The 17,521-nt window shown below is 38.0% G+C and overlaps 1 long non-coding RNA gene across 1 annotated transcript; it reads left to right on the top strand.

Moving 5' to 3' along the window:
* LOC110266286 lies at positions 6,926-9,115 on the top strand. Its single transcript, XR_002353510.1, has 2 exons — positions 6,926-7,367; positions 7,499-9,115. It is a non-coding gene; the product is annotated as an uncharacterized LOC110266286 (long non-coding RNA).

The raw sequence follows: 17,521 nt of genomic DNA, 5'->3' as shown, positions 1-17,521 counted from the left end.
AGACAGAGGCAGTGCGTGTATATAAAACGTGGAGTAGATGGAGTGAAAAAAATTATGACACAGATAGAGGTAGAAAAAGTAATGATGGAGGTCTAAGCAAAAATCCGGCTGAAAAGAGGCAATTAGGCGGCGAAAAGTCAGGAAATGCAACAGATTTAGGGATGAAAGGACATGTGAAAAATATCCCTGAAAATCTGATCCTAGAGAGAGAAAAATATGAAGAGAGAGATCTAGAAATGACAGGGCAGAAAGGGGATATTAGTCAAAACATAAGAAGGTTGAGGGGTATGGGTATAATGGGCTGGAATAGTCAAAGCCCAACAAGAGAAGAGGAGGTAGCTAATAGTTGGGAGAAAACTACTCCTGGTTGCTTCAAGTCCAATAGTAAAGAGACCACACCTAAGAAATATTTCAGCAAACAAGGGAATGAAGAACTTTTTTGGTATAGATTAGAGGATGTTGATCATGATATAACCGTGGGCCCTAAGCACACTATGGGCTCAATCTTCAAGGCAGAGATGGTCAATACAAACAATATTTACTTAGTAAAAGTAGGAGAACAGGTCACAACTAGAGAAAATGCAAAAAATATAGAAGCGGTGAGTGTTATTATAGCAAGTAAGTAAAAGGAGAGATCAGAATTTTTCAAAGGAGAAAACGTCAGGAAAATTGAGACAAGGCATGAAACAAAAACAGAAAAAGTATACTTCGTAGAAATGCCAAAGGAAGAGAATGAAGATGAGCTGGAAGGAGAGGAAATTAATAAAATTTCAGAGGCGCTAGAAACTGAACTGGTGCAGGGGATCAATTGCAACTTAAGGCTGAAGAGAAGACATGAGGACGTAGAAGGCAGGGATAAAAGGGTGGTCTATTCAAGTCACTATAGGAGGTAGACATCATGGAGAGGCAAGCAAGAGAGGAAGAAGTGAACCACAAGCAGGGACAGCGGAAGAGAGGAGCATTGTGAGGTATGGGACAATATCAGAGCTTGAAGAAATCATTGCCAGAGAGGCGGGCCTTACCATGCCCCATTTCCAGTCATGAGTTGCTTAAGTTGGAACTGTCGCGGGTTAGCGGCACCCGCGACAGTCTCGAAGCTGCAAAATCTGTGTAAACAGATTAAGCCCGCTATAGTCTTTCTTATAGAAACTTGTGCTAAATATTATTGTATTAACAAAATTAAGAAGAAATTACATTATACTGAATCCTTTTGTGTAGAACTCCGGAGATTGTCTGGTGGTCTATGTCTTTTATGGAATACTAATATCAAGATCGATGTTTACATATGGAGTAACAATATCATTAAAGCTAATATAGAAGATAAAAGTAAAAATAAATGGATAAAAAATTTTGTGTATGGCCAGTCGAAATTTGCACAAAGAAAAAAGTTGTGGGAGGAGTTAGCAAGAAAGAGAGATGACAGTTCAGTACCTCAACTTTTTATAGGGGATTTTAATGATATGTTAAACCAAGATGAAAAGGTGGATTTGCGCACTATATCGGACTGTCAATTGGAATTTTTTAGGAGTTTTGTTGATTGTAATGCACTCATGGATGTTGACTTGAAGGATGGGAGTCTTACCTGGTTCAGCAACCCGAGGAATGGTTTTATAACCAGGGAGAGAATTGACAGGACTCTTGCTAATTGGGAATAGAAAAAATTATACCAAAATGCTACTCTTGTGGCAAGACCAGCCATCAGTTCTGATCACTGTCTCATTTTATTAAATTTTGAGACCAAAGAAAAGAAACCAAAGGAATTCAGATTTGAAGCTTTTTGGGAAGATCATGAGAAGTGTAATGAAACAGGAAGAAAGGGGTGGAGTAAGCAAACATCAAGGATACAAGGGTGGGGCAAGCTCATTGATAAGATGAGGAATCGCAAGGAAGAATTAAAAAGATAGAGCAAAAGAACTTTTTCTCGAGCGAACAAAGAGATCGTCAAACTAAGCAATAAAATTCAAAGACTCCAAAGATCAAGTCTATCTGAATTTCAACAAGAACATATCCGACAAGCTAAGATTAGAATAGAGCAATTATGGAGACGAGAGGAAAAGTTTTGGGATCAAAGGTCAAGATTGAAGTGGATAAAATGGGGTGATAAGAACACTGCTTTTTTCCTTGCTACCACTATTCAGAGGAGGGATAGGAACAGAATTGAGAAACATAGATATGCTCAAGGAAATTAGGTACAAGAAAAGACTGAAGTGCTAAAGCTAATTGAGGATCACTTCACTGATCTGTTCAAGACTTCTACAACGACTACTTTAAAAAGGTGTATCAGCAAAATACTTAAGAGAATATCCTCTGAAATGAATGACTGGTTGACTGAAGGAGTGTCAAAGGAAGAAATAAAAGAGGCGGTGTTTAGTATCGGCAGAATGAAGGCACCGGGATCAGATGGATTGAATGACCTATTTTTTTTAAAAAAATTCGGAGGACATAAAAGGGGAGGTGTGTGAAGTTATCAAGGACTTTTTCATTAATCAAGTTCTGCCACAAGAGATAAGTGAGACAATAATTGTGTTGATCCCAAAAGTGAAACAACCAGAGAATTTGCCTCAGCTAAGACCCATTAGCTGTTGTAATTTTATTTACAAAATTATAACAAAAATTTTGGTAAAGAGATTGAGAACGGTGCTGGATAAGTTGGTCTCTCCTATTCAGAGTGCATTTGTGAGTGGAAGATTAATCTAGGATAATATAATCATTGTCTAAGAAGTGTTCAATACTTTAAGAAAAAAAAGGAAGAGAAGGATCATAAAATTTGGCTATCAAATTAGATATGAGTAAAGCTTATGACAGGATTAAGTGGAACTTTATGGAAAGAGCTTTAGAAGCTTTTGATTTTAAGAGGGAGTGGATTCAACTGGTCATGAAATGCGTGAGGGGAGCTAATTATAGAGTTAGAATCAATGGGGAGTTGACCAATAAAATATTTTCTCAAAGAGGTTTAAGACAGAGTGATCTTTTATCTCGGTATTTACTCATCTTAGCTGCTGAGGTGTTCTCAATTCTAATGTAGGAAGCACAAGAAAAAGGCAAAATATCTGGATTCAGAATTAAGTCCAATGCACCGATTATTACACATCTACTTTTTGCAGATGATTGCATTATCTTAGCAGAGGCAAAAGAGGAAGAAGTGTACCAAATAGTTTCGCTCCTAAATGAATATACAAAAGCGTTGGGACAAAGAGTTAATCTGGCTAAATTTGGAATTATTTTTGGCGAACATGTCTCGATAAAAATCAGAGTGGATATAGAGGAGATTCTTAGAATCACATCATGGGACAATCCAAGAAAATATCTAGGGTTGCCAGGATATTGGAGATGGTCTAAGAATTGAGCATTAGCATGAATTAAGGAAAAAGTAATTAACAAACTGGAAGGTTGGAAGAAAAAGCTACTAAACCAAGTTGGGAAAGAGATTTTAATTGAGGCGGTCGTACAAGCTATTCCATCTTATGCCATGAACGTGATTAGATTTTCAAAAATTTTTTGCCAACGGCTTAGTGCAAGAATTTCCAAATTCTGGTGGTCAGCATCCAGAAAGAAACGGGGTATTTACTGGAAGGGTTAGGACAAATTAACTTTGAGCAAAAGGATGGCGGGTTAGGTTTCAAGGACTTTCAAATTCAAAATCTTGCTCATCTACCAAAGCAAGCATGGAGATTAGCAGAGAACCCCGAGGCTCCTTGGGCACAAATCCTTAAAGCGTTGTATTTTTTGGAATGTTCTTTTTGGGAGGCTAAGGATCATAAGTCAGGGTCATGAGTTTGGAAGAGCATTCTCCAAGGAAGGGATTTTTTACTTAGGAACTGCAGGTGGAGTGTAGGAAATGGGAGAAAAATAAAGGTATGGGAGGACAATTGGGTACTGGGTCTAAAGAGAATATACAGCGGTAGGAATAATTCAGTTACTAGAGTGAGTAACCTAATTATGCCGGGATAGGGATGGGATGTCACAAAAATTGTTGCCATTTTCTGCAGGAGATAGAGGAGAATATCTTAAAGACTCTAATCAGTATCCTTGGGATAGATGATGAACTTATTTGGCCATTCAGGCAAGATGGGATTTATACAATAAAAACTGATTATCATGTGGCAAAGAAAGAGCTTGTAGAACAAGAGTCTGATTCAACAACATCAAGCAGGGATAGAAGAGAACTTTGGAAGGAGTTGTGGAACATACAAGCTCCCTAGAAAATCAATATATTTTTGTGGAAGGCTACTCAAAACATAATTCCAGTAAATGAAAAATTGTTCAAAAAGAAAATCTCAAGAAAGCCTGATTGCCAAATTTGCAATGCAGTAGTAGAAACAACAGAACATGCTATTCTCCTATGTCCATGGATAAGAGCAGTCTGGTTTGATGCTCAGTGTCAATTGAATTCGACAGAGAATATGGTTTCATCTTTTGGGGATTGGTTCATTAAAAACATAAGAAAAATAAAAGCGGAAGCAAAAACAGACCAAGAGATAATGGTGGGAAGAATAGCCTTTTGTGTTGGAAAATTTGGAAGGCAAGGAACCAAGCATTATTTCAGAAGAAGGAGGTCAATCCAATCAGAACTATCATCAAAGCTAAATTAATGGGGACAAAATTCAAAAAATTCTCAAAACAGGATTTAATTTTGAAACAACAGAACAACAGGAGAAGAGGAAGAATCATCACCTGGAATCCTCCACCGGAGCTGTGGGTAAAAACTAATGTTAATGCATCCTTCAAGGCAACAACAGGTGAAGGAGTCGCAACAATATTGGTCAGAGATAGAGTTAGAAAGCTGATAGCAGGAGCAACTAATAAGATAGAGGCAAATTCAAGTCTAGCTGTAGAAAGCACAACAATTAGGGATGCAGTAGTTTTGATACAAAGTTTAGAAATACAACAAATTCTAATTGAATCATACAATCTACCTATTGTGCAAGTACTGAAAACCAAAAGAAGAATTGAAGAAGTTGATCTGATTCTCAGAGATATCCAAGAATTAAAGGGCGAAGACAACATAATTGGCTTTACCTGGACTCCGAGGTAGGAAAATCGATTAGCCCACAAGGTTGCTTTATTGGAGGCGATGGGGCGACTGAATAGGAACTAGAGCATCAACCCTCCTCCGGAGGTTATCGTAGAGCTGATGAAAGACTATTGCAAGATCAGGAATCGACAAACAGGAGCGGCAGGCAGTATACACCAACAACAGAGTCACGGGAAGAGGCATCATGAAGACCGTGAAAGGCAGTGACTGAGGCTCGTCCTTTTGGCAGGAATTCGGTGGCACAAGGTTGATTAGAATCGGTCTGAATCTGGAAGTGTGCCCATCTGATTCAGAGTCTCTCCACTCAACGTTTCATGGAATGCGAGATTCATTGATTCTATTCATTCTTGAAGAGAGCATCTCACATTTTCAGTCTTTGCCATCTTCGATAGGAGTAGAGACTTGAGAAATTAGGAGACATTTAATTTGAATTTCAATGTAGGGAGTGGAGCGTGGAGAATCATGGAGTGAAAGTTTAGTTCTATTGTGGGATTCGAATTGGACTTGTCCAACCTACATCCAGTGCAAAATAAAAAATTGAATTTTTGATTAAAAAAGTTCTTTTCATTACTTCCAACTTAATTAAGTGTCTTTTACCAAATCATACTAATGAATAAAAAAAGTTTAATTTCAGTAAACAAAAGCTATTATACAAAGACAAGTGCAATTGCACAATAATAGTTCCAATTGTAATGACATCGCACACTGTTGGTCCTCCAAAGTAATAAATAAAATAGTTGGCTCATGCTTCTCGAGATCTTCATTCTCAAGCCATTCTTTTATTTATTTATTTGGTACAATTCTTTTGTTTATTTATTGGCCAATTATAAGGTACAGATTTACTCATACAGATTTAAGGAGGTGTTGACAAGTGGCAAAGATGATGGTGTTAGGGAACAGGCTTGGCAGGGCTTTATAACATTGTCTGCCTTGGCTGCTGTAGGTGGAGCTGGCTAATGAAAGCTGGAGCCGATGTAACAAATCTGAAATTGGATTTAGTGAGTGGGCTGGGCCTTTGCTTTAGAATTTAGTTTTTGGGCATGAGTGGACTAGAAACAAAATGATATAAGAAACAAAATGACATGGTGGAGTCCAGAAGAATGCAGGCTCTGGTAAGAAATAAACAAAATTGTAACCCCAATTCAGTAAGATCAAATTCAGAATCGTCAACCTTCCTCGTAGTTCGTGGTCCTTATCTTCTCTGATTCACATGTGTGAATTTCTTCATTATTGATATGAAAGTCCTTGTGGTTCATTTTCGATGTATTGATCGACTGAATCGGATATCAGGTTCACAATGTTTGAGAGATGTGGCCTGTGATGGACTTAAAATACCTGCAGATAAGGCCGATGAAATCGCGACTTATTCTGATGGTGTCCACCTTTGGGGAAAAGTTATATACCCTGAGGAAATACTTACCTAGTATTTGACAAGGTCCGTTAGAAGTCAGGTGCTGTTAAATTCACTTGTGGCTGCACTTTTATTTTCCCTTTTTGTATAATCTCATGTTTTAGGGTTTTTAAATTTTTTTGGGCTTACAGTGGTTCCTGGTTGCAGACCCAGGAGAATACATGGTAGAACAGGACCTTTTCGGAATAGAGGTGATTCGGAGGAGCAAGAGGTGGCCGATTTGGGTAATCGAGGCTTGCAATCCTACGATGACCATAGAGGTATTACTTGGTTCAGGTTATTTTGTTTTGGCTTAGCCCAAGACTGGTTAAACGTAATAGGTTTAAAGAGAATGTAGCAACCGCCGTTCTATAACAAGGAGACACAGGAGAATACATGGTAGAACAGGACCTTTTCGGAATAGAGGTGATTCGGAGGAGCAAGAAGTGGCCGATTTGGGTAATCGAGGCTTGCAATCCTACGATGACCATAGAGGTATTACTTGGTTCAGGTTATTTTGTTTGGGCTTAGCCCAAGACTGGTTAAACGTAATAGGTTTAAAGAGAATGTAGCAGCCGCCGTTCTATAATAAGGAGAACCCTAACCCCAGTTCATCACCCCTAGAAGCAGAAACGTCGACCCCTTCTAACGTATGTAACGGTCCGGGATTTAAGGTAACTCCTCGCCCATGTCATCTGGTATTTCAGAAGTGTGAATTTGTGGGTTATTTATATTGTAACGCTGCTATGTGTTGCTGTGATTCATTGTTTGATTAATTGTGAGGTGGGGGTTATGAGTGGGGGAGAGATCTAGATAACCTCAGAACAAAGACACCGCGGGATAAGGAGGAAGAGATCCGGTGCTTTGATGAGGGCGATTACCCTTGGGATGCGCACTGAGGAGGGAATTGTGTAGGTGGCGTACAGTAGAACTGGAAAAAAGGTACGTTGAACCACCAATATTTCTTCAGATATGTTATTTTTGTGAATGAAGGAGGTGAAAGGTTGGTCCAATTCATGTATTTTTTTTATTTTAGATACTTAATTTTATTATAGGGTGTTGTTGTTCTGTAGGCGATGAGTGATGTAGACCCTAATCGATATTGTGTTGTTGGTGCTTTGTTACTTCAATCATATATGAGTGGAAAGCTTATTGTTGATAAATCCAGGTAAACTGACAAATTCCATATTGTTCTGGGGACTATGTTATTTATAAGTTAGAGAATCAATTCTAAACCTAAATTTATGTAAATACCTTGCTTTTAAAATACTTATAATATATTTTCGCATGTATGAATTGCAATGAGTCACGTTGATGCTTGCATGTTGTGTAATTGAGAAGGCAACAGATTAGTTTAGAAAAAAAAGTAAAGTTGAATATCCACAATTAATTAATGTAAGGGTAGTCTTGGGTAATGGAATGGAACATCAAAAGAAGGTTCTGTGTTGGGGGAATTGTATTATAGAAGCAGTTTTTACGAATCATGATTTTTATTGTTATTGGATTTTCTGTCCATGTTCATCGGCTGATTGATTGTTGATAGTCCTATCTAAATGCATTTTCTGTTTTTGATTGCTTCTCCGGTCCCCCCGCATTGTAATGCTTCGCCTCTGCCCCGACAGAATCACGGAAGGAATAATTTAACACGGAAGGGCAGCTCCAAAATTGTTTAGGCGGCTAGTGGTTCCCTCGTTCTATACCTAATCACGAATCGGTTAGTAATATAGTAACTTTTGTTGGGTATAAAGCTATCCTGGATTATAATAAATTTTTTCGTTTCGAAACTCCAATTTATAGTTTCTTGACAAAAAAAAGGCAAAATAATCACTCAGAACTTGGTTAAATTTCATTCATTCCAGTTCAACTTAGTACGTGAATAAAAAGTCGTTAGAACAGAGAATACTGGTGTATTGTATAGTTTTTTGTGCCTGTTGTTAGTAATTAGTTGAGTACGTGCTGCCGTAAAGTCGGATAGTTTTAAAGGATTGTTGGAGAGGGCTGTCTGGTCCGATATCAGTGAAGGTATCAGCCGGGGAAGGAATAAAAGTAAAATGGAATAAGAAAGAAGATGTTAGTATTTGGTTTAATGAATGTTGGTACGGAATTGTAAAGTTATTGGGTTTAGGGCGTGGGTATTTTGTGATTTTTAAGTGTAACGGAAGATCTAAATTTAAGTTCCCGATGATCCATTCGAGTGACTCGGAGCTTGATTATTCGAGTTTCATAAGTTTCCATGACGATCACTACCTTGTGGGAAATAATTTTCCGAGTCATATGGGGTGAGCATTATGGAAACTTCTGAAACTTGAGTATTCAATCTCCGAAGCACTCGAACAGATCACCATGAGATTAAATTTAGATTCACCATTATACTTAAAAATCACAAAATACCGATGCTTTAACCTGTATAGCTCGACAACTCCGTGCCAAGCTGCATTCAACCAAACACTGTCATCTTCTTTCTTGATCCATTTTGCTTTTATTCCATCCGCAGCTGAAAATTCCAACGATATTGGATTTGATAGTCCTTTCTAGTAATTCTTTTTGAAAAAACGACGGGAAAGACCGTACCCGGCAACACATACTAAACAAGATATTAACAATCGACACAGAAGATTAAATATTAACTGGATGGATGATGATGTTTGTTTTTTCTTTGTTGAGGGAATATTAAATTGAATTTTACTCGGAAAAAAACTGTTACATACAAATTTTGACGGAAATTTTTGATACGAGTGATGTTAATTTCTTACCCCGATTGTTGACGAGGACATGGAAGAGGATGGGGCAACAACAGGCAATCGATGCGCAAAGTTGGTATTACAGGAAGCATCAGAAGAACAAGAAGATTGATCGTAGACGTTGCAAACAATACGTCCATGTCCGCCTAAGAATGCTTATCATTCAATTGCTTACTTGGAGGGGAATTCCGGATCTAACTGTATCATAGACGTTTGATTCAAAGCAGCCTCTGAGCATGTTATCCTTTTTTGATGCGATATGTGCAGAGGTTGTTGTTGTGGTCATGCCGGTTTCTGGAACAACAACTGACAGGTAAGATGAGTTTTGGAGTAAAGCGTGTTCTGTTCAAATAGATAAATATCCCAGGCCTCTGTGCTGAGGACAGTTTCCCCCTTAGTTTGTAATTTTTGGTGGTGCTATTTGTTTGTAATTTACATCATCGCACATTCTTCAGCAGCTCATCATTGTTGCCTTTGAGGTGGAATGACAAATCTCGGATGAGTCCGATTGCTGGTTGTTACAACGTGACAGATGCAATGAGAGAGTATCTGCAGAAGCACGCAATTCATACACAGGATTACTTGGTCTAGTTGTTGCAAAGTTTTGGACTGGTAGTGTTTGCATCGCTCGTAGGGAAAAGGCAATGTAGTAATTGTAAGATGACTTGTAATTTTTGTTGTTTTTTTAACTTAATTATGAGCATCGGTGGCAGTATACATGTCGTTAGTTTTCCATTTTCATGGACTTTTGAATTTCCATTTATCCAGTTCATTCTATCTGATGTAATGTAACAGAAGCAATTTTACAGTTATGAGTATTAAGTTCGATTATGGAAGTTTTTTAATTTTTGGTCTTGGGTGAATGTATTGGACATACTTTCCTGATAGGTGAGTGTTTTCAAGTGACTTAGTTACAATGTGGAGTTTTGTAAGTTCAACCGTCCTAGACTCAATGGATTTTGATTAACATTTGGGTAATACGTACTTTTATGTGCGACTCTGAAAATCATGGTCTGTTTTCTGGTGTACATTGTTGTATGTGCTCATTTTGAGAGGAAGTTGGTTTCATAGGGGGTTTTGAATAAATTTGTAACCTCCTCCAATTAGGCTTGTTTACCTTACAATCCATGACGGGACATGTGTAACACTCTACCACACAAAGCTTTACGCTTAAGTCGTAAAACAGAGGTGATGTGGTATTACGACCTCTAAAATAAAATAAGTACATATAATAGCAGAAAAGTTATAATATGCTAGGAGCCTTGAAGAAAATGGGGAAATAAAAATCGCACAATAAAGGCGCAACGCTCAAGGAACGAGTTAACTTACGTGATAAGAAAACCATAACTATCAAACATAAGCTAACAGAAGTGGGAATAGAGTGCCAAAGATACAAAATATCAAGCTCCTAACTCAGCCTGCGAAGTCAAGACTAGCCGGAGAATATTTACACATATATATACATACATATCCAAAACCCAAAAGTACATATACACAATCCTGCCTCTCCATAAACCTCTAAGAGGATCAAAAAGAATAAGTCATGCGGAGAGAAAACTAAGTACATATATATACATCATAGCATAACAAAATATCCCAGTAAAGGTGGTTTCCTAAAAATATTTAATCCTAGAACATCGAAAGAATTTTGCCCTCAAAATTCAAATATAGTTACCTGAAAAGAGATGTGGATAGTCCTTTCGTATATTTGATTTGAGTTCCCAGGTATGTTCCTCGATACCAGCTCGTCTCCAAGCTACTTTTACCAATGATACTTCCCTTCCTCGTAATCGTTTAACACTGGTGTCATCAATCCTCACCGGAATTACTGGGAGTGTTAGATCTTCTCTCACTTGAATTGGTTCTGGTTCTAGAACATGACTTGCATCAGGAGTATACTTCCGAAGCTGTGATACATGAAATACATCGTGCAAATTCAAAAGGTACGGCGGTAAGGCAATTCTATAAGCCACTGGTCCAATTCTCTTCAGAATCTCAAACGGTCCAATATAACGAGGATTCAGTTTCTTGGTCTTAATAGCTCTTCCCACGCCAGTGGTTGGTGTAACTCTCAGAAAGACATGTTCTCCCTCTTCGAATTCCAAAGGCTTTCGCCTCTGGTCAGCATAGCTCTTTTGGCGGCTTTGGGCTATAAGCATTCGACTACGAATCTTCTTTATCTGTTCAGTCGTTTCGGCTATCATCTCAGGCCCTAATAAACTCCTTTCTCCAGTTTCATACCAACACAACGGAGACTGACATTTTCTGCCATACAGAGCCTCATATGGAGCCATTCCGATGCTCGCATGATAGCTATTATTATAAGCAAACTCTACTAATGGCATATACCGGTCCTAGCTCGCCGGTTGGTCCAAAACACAAGCTCTTAGCATATCTTCCAAGGTCTGAATAGTTCTTTCTGACTGACCATCTGTCTGAGGGTGATACGCAGTACTCAAGCTTAACTGAGTCCCAAATGCACGCTGAAAAGCTCCCCAGAACCTTGATGTGAAACGAGGATCCCTATCAGATATAATGGTAGAAGTATGTAACGCTTCACTATCTCGATGAGCCTTCAGAAGTTCTGATTTAAAATCACTTGAAATCTGTAACTGACTCAAACACAGGATTCCAGATTCTTCTCTAATTCCCAAATTCAAACCTTGAAATGCCTTCAGTAACTCTTCCTCCCGTAGCATCATCCAAGCTGCATATAAAGACTTCCGACTCAAAGCGTCCGCCACAACGTTCGCTTTTCCTGGATGATAATTCAATTCAAAATCATAGTCTTTTAGAAGCTCCATCCATCTCCTCTGACGCATATTTAATTCTTTCTGATCAAAATTCTCGTTTCGATGAGCTCTATCCTAATTTAATATAATATTCACATTTCTAATCTTCCTTATTAAAAATTAATTTATTGACTAATTATCTACTAATTTAACCGGGGTTTACAACATGTGCATCAAATAATTTGCGTGGATGGTTAGTTATTTATAACGTCTACGTACGACTTATGTTTAAGTCATTGTAGAAGGCGTTACGATTTATTTTAGTGGTTCTCCGTTATACATTTGTGGCATGTACGATGAGAGGAAAACTCCTGCACCTTATGCTCAGTAAACTCTATCGTAGGGTCGCCTTAAACAAGTAATTGGAAGTGATATTAATTTTGAAATGAAGCTCATTGTTAATGTTTGTTACTATTTTATTAACTCATGTACGTCCCACCATAAACTACTCCCAACCGTAGCTCTTTAATGGGATTAGAAAATTATCAAGTACGGGTAATCAACCAAATGGAACCGATCAATTGTGTTGTCATACTTGTCGAAGTAAAAGGAGTACCCGTGACATGCAACGTTTACAGTAGGTTAACATGTAACACAGCGTCGACAAAAACGCATGATGTATTGCTAAGTTACTGACTTCAAAACAAGGCTGGTATGTCGCTTATAGTAATTTGAACATCCTCCCGTGGGTACACTTGGTCACTGGAAGTCGTATGAGGTTAACTCTTTCAGTTACGGTTTAGTCATGGTTTCGAAGCTGTGTGCGCATCCCTTTAAATTTCGTTCGTTAGTGAGGCTCCCAAATTTTGGGTACCGAAATTCGAGGAAGAGATTAGGATGGTAAAATTATTTTAACCCTAGCAACAGACGGCTTCATACGTTGATCCGAGCAGTAGACAGAATACAATAAATAAAGAAAAAAAAAGAAGAAAACATCACGAAAACTAGAACAGCATACACACAAACAACAAGGACCTTGTGGATGTAGTTCATGGACGATACACGCATGGACGCCTAAAACCGGTGGTTGGCCAACTGTATTCGGAGGCGCTGTTGACGAGAGTGGTCCCTGAGGAAAGTATTAAGAAGAGTCCGAGTTGGAGTCTACCAAATCCGGGTTGTTACACCGGAGAGCGTACCTGTAGGAGGAGCGGAGCTCTCTGTAGCTGGACTTCACCGCCCCGATCTCCCATTGTAGTTCGTAATTTAGTGACAGGGCCTCGTCCAGTAGGTCGTAGTTGTAATCATCAAGGTGCTTTCCAGATATCTCCAGAAGGACGCGGATCATCTCCGCCGCGGCATCTTCCCGAGCAAGGTGAGGGTTCGTTGAGAATCTGCCAACTGCAGACAAGGCACCGGTGCGCAGTCTCGAAGGGATTAACATGAAAAACCTGTGAACAATGCCCACAATAGTAAAGTCTCGTGTTTGGATCTGGTAATAAGGAGTGGGTCTAGAGAGCTCATTGCATAGTTGTCTTAAGGCTGTTTGGCGGTTCCTCCAACCCGCGACCTTGCTCCAGTCATGATCTGGGATCATCTCGTCGGCTGCGGGAACAAAAAGTTTATGTTAAAAGTAGTAACGGAAATGTACTAACGGGGATCCCTTCGTTAGCAGCTGGTCACCCAAAAGAATGAAACCAAGTGTACTTGAAATAGGTGAGATGGAATACCTAGTCCCGTTCTCCGTGTGTTGCTTATGAGCCTGGCAACCTCGTCGGGGTTTTCGGAAGCCCACCATTCTTGCCTCAGACGATCAGCAACGGAGATCGGATTCGGACTGTCGCCGCGTGCTTCAGCGATTAGAGCGCGGATGTGCTCCACGGATGCCGCCTCTTCATAAGTGCCTTGAAAAGTGTTGCTGTTGGACATCCTTTCGTTCGGACGGCCACCGAAGAACTTGTCTACGCTTGTTGTGAGTTGGACCACGAGGATGGGTTTAGTGCCTTCATAAAGAGTATAGCCTAAACCTGTGTTGGGCTCCCCATATGTAACCGACTTGTCCACTGCTAAGGGTTTTCACTTTCCTTGCTGATTCATTTTACCTTAAGATTGACTCCAAATGGCCCGATATTCATTTCTTTAAAAATATTTATAATTTATAAATTTATTTTGATGTTTATATGTTTTTCATGTTCAAGAAATGAATTTATTATAATTTTAAATAATTTCTAAAAATAATACCAAAATTTTTTTTTACTTTAAATAGTATTTTTTTGTTGTATTATGATCTTTTTCACCAAAATACTGTTTTTATAATTAATTTTTAGTGTAATTTTGAGAAACTAATATTGTAACACCCTACCACACTAAGCTTTATGCTTAAGTCGTAAAACAGAGGTGGAGAGGTATTACGACCTCTAAAATAAAATGAGTATATATAATAGCAGAAGAATTATAATATGCTAGGAGCCTTGAAGAATAGAGGAAATAAAAATCGCAAAATAAAAGCGCAACGCTCAAGGAACGAGTTAACTTGCGTGCTAAGAAAACTATATCCATCAAACATAAGATTGTAAAAATAGGAATAGAGTGCCAAAGATACAAAATAACAAGCTCCTAACTCAGCCTGTGAAGTCAAGACTGGCCGGAGAATATTTACACACACACATAAACAAAATCCTGCCTCTCCATAAACCTCTAAGAGGATCAAGAGAACAAGTTATGCGGAGAGAAAACTAAGTACATATATATACATCACTATACAGCAAAACTACCCAGTAACCACTTCACTTCAAGAGTCCAGACGCCTAACGAGACGTCTCTCGACCTGCATCTGAAAAACAACAACATCGTATGGAATGAGAACCGGAGGTTCTCAGTATGGTAAAGGTGCCACACACATAATATATAAGGTCCTGGGAATGCCAGAGGCAATCCTAGAACGCCGACACTCAGATTATAGAGCTTAAAGTATTAAACAGGAGCCATAAAAGGTGTTTTTCTAAGAATATTTAATCCTAACTTAACTTAACCTTAAAATCTAAGTCCCATACTACCATTCCTCCTTACCTCCAACTCCATCATGCATTTTCACAAACAAATAAGCAGATAAAGGCAAGCACAAGAAGGTTACAGTTACTGCAGGTAACAAATACACATTTAACATGGCAAGTACACATAGGCACACCCAATTAAAGCACAAGCAAGTAATTCAAGTATTATGCATATGATGCATGCCTGTCCTATGGCTGATGAGGCTCATCTGTCGGTTATCCAGCCAACCCGACAAGTCTGAATTGTCCTTAGACTGTCCCCCGACGTGCATCCCCAAGAGTCTATGCATAACTTTTTCTCAAATAATCAATATTACTCAATGGGGGTAACATTTCCGGGAATTTATATAGTGTCCGGTCACACTTACGTCGTAGGGTCAACAAAGTATCGAGTTTTCAACCTGGTACACGTGGTGGCAAGCCACGTCACTTAATCCAGGGAACCTCGTATCTCAGATCATTAAGTCATTCAAGCCAAATAAATAATTCAATTATAATTCATCATCATCCACATCATTCTCAATCGCATCTCATTCATCATCATACATCAATCATATTCAATCCTTATCTTTCATTATCACACCTTCTATTCTGTCTCTCAATAGTTCCAATTCAAAACATAATTCATTATTTTCTAAATGAATCAAACTTGAAACATACTCATTTTCTTAATAACTCAAAATCAAACCATATAACCTTTGAATCTAAAGCTTTTTAAATAATCATCTAAACAAAATCTCTAATTTTTATAAAATTTCGGCAGCATCTCCTCTAAAACTCGGACTTTGCCACCCTTTTCGGGTCTAAAACTGCATTCTTTTCAATTCAACATACCCTTCCTCATCATCATAACAATCACCACAATAAATCTACCTCAGATTAACAATTATACTCATACAATATTCAAATCCAACAACCAAAATTCAACTAAGAATCATAGTTCACAAATCCTAGGTTTTTAACACAAAATATCTCATTTTTCATTCGAAATTTCCATTCCAATTATTTTCAAACCTATTACCACCAATCCAAATTGCCAACAATAATCCTCAACAAGCTCCATATCTTATCATCAATCATCATTCAACCAAACCAAAATATAGCCATATAATCAACAATTCAATCACATATCCTTTCAAAGATCCAACTAGCAACCAATATCATCTTACAAACAAATCACCAAACCAAACCAAGTATAATCATCAACCCATTACTAAACATTAAATGTATACCTACATTCCAACTTATCCTATGGTCATCTAGCCTAAGTTTTCACAGAACATTACATATTAAATGCAAGAAACCTAAACCATACCTTAGCCGATTCCCAAGTATTATTCCAAGACAATTTTCCTAAAAGAACAAAGCCCTCAAAACCTCAACTAATCCGCTTCCTCCAAGTTCCAGTATTCACAATTCCAAGCTCCAATTATTTATTCATAACCTAATACACATTTATAACATATATATACCCAATTTAATACTCAAAGCTCAAATCCAATGAAATTAAAATAGAATTATCGTATCCTCACCTTACCCAAGCTTCACATAAGCAAGAGTGAACGTTTTCCTCAAGTTAATTGGATCCTAAAACATCAGAAATCAAAGAAATTCAACATTCCTTCTCAAATTTTGAAAATTAGGGGAAAAGAGTGGCTGAGAATATTTAAGGGCTTACCTATGAAATTATTCCGGTAGAAATGTAGAGCTCGATGCGGTGGATGCGTGGCCACAAACGGTGCGGCGATTGGAGCTCGGACGGAGGAGTTACGGGATTTTGAAAAGTGATGTAAGGGTTGGAAATGTTCTTCGTTTCTCTCTTCCCCTAAATGTGTTTCACGCTACCTCTGCTGAATGGGGGGAAGAAGAGAGGCTTGGATTCATTAAATGCTGGGCCGGTTGGGCCCACGGGCTCGATTTGGGCCCGGTTCAACCGGTTCGGCCTGTTCGGTCCAATTTTGGGCCGATTTTTTCGAAATTAGTGTCAAAATTCTCGTTTCGATGAGCTCTATCTTAATTTAATATAATATTCGAATTTCTAATCTCTCTTATTAAAAACTAATTTATCGGGGTTTACAAACACCGACATGAGTGGAACTCTGCTGGGGACAATTTAAAAAAAAAACATAACAATTTACGAGAGAGAATATCATTCCGGTGTTAGTTTTTCAAAAGTTCGAGAAAAAACATAAAAAAACCATTTTCGTAAAAAAAAAGCAATTACTAAAAATTATCTTCTGAAATAAAAATAACCAAGAAAGTAATGTCGGTGTTTTTGTTAAGAAATTATTCAGAACGACACTCATAACACAAAACTATATAAAACCATTTTAGGAAAAATAATTAGAGAAATAGTATAAAAATATTTAGTCCTTCTTAATAATTTTAATATTAAAGATCCTTTTTAAAAATTAAATCTTCCTAAAAGTCCTTTACAATAATTTTTCCTAAAAAAATTTCACATAGAGCGTAATTTTGAATTTAGATTAACATTTTTAATGCAGAAATGTTTAAGGTACCATACCTCTCTTGAAGTTGTTATTATGATCAACAACTATTCTCATGTACCG

Source organism: Arachis ipaensis, chromosome B09 (assembly GCF_000816755.2).
Source record: "Arachis ipaensis cultivar K30076 chromosome B09, Araip1.1, whole genome shotgun sequence".
NCBI lineage: Eukaryota > Viridiplantae > Streptophyta > Magnoliopsida > Fabales > Fabaceae > Arachis > Arachis ipaensis.
This window is presented reverse-complemented; position numbering and strand designations above follow the sequence as displayed.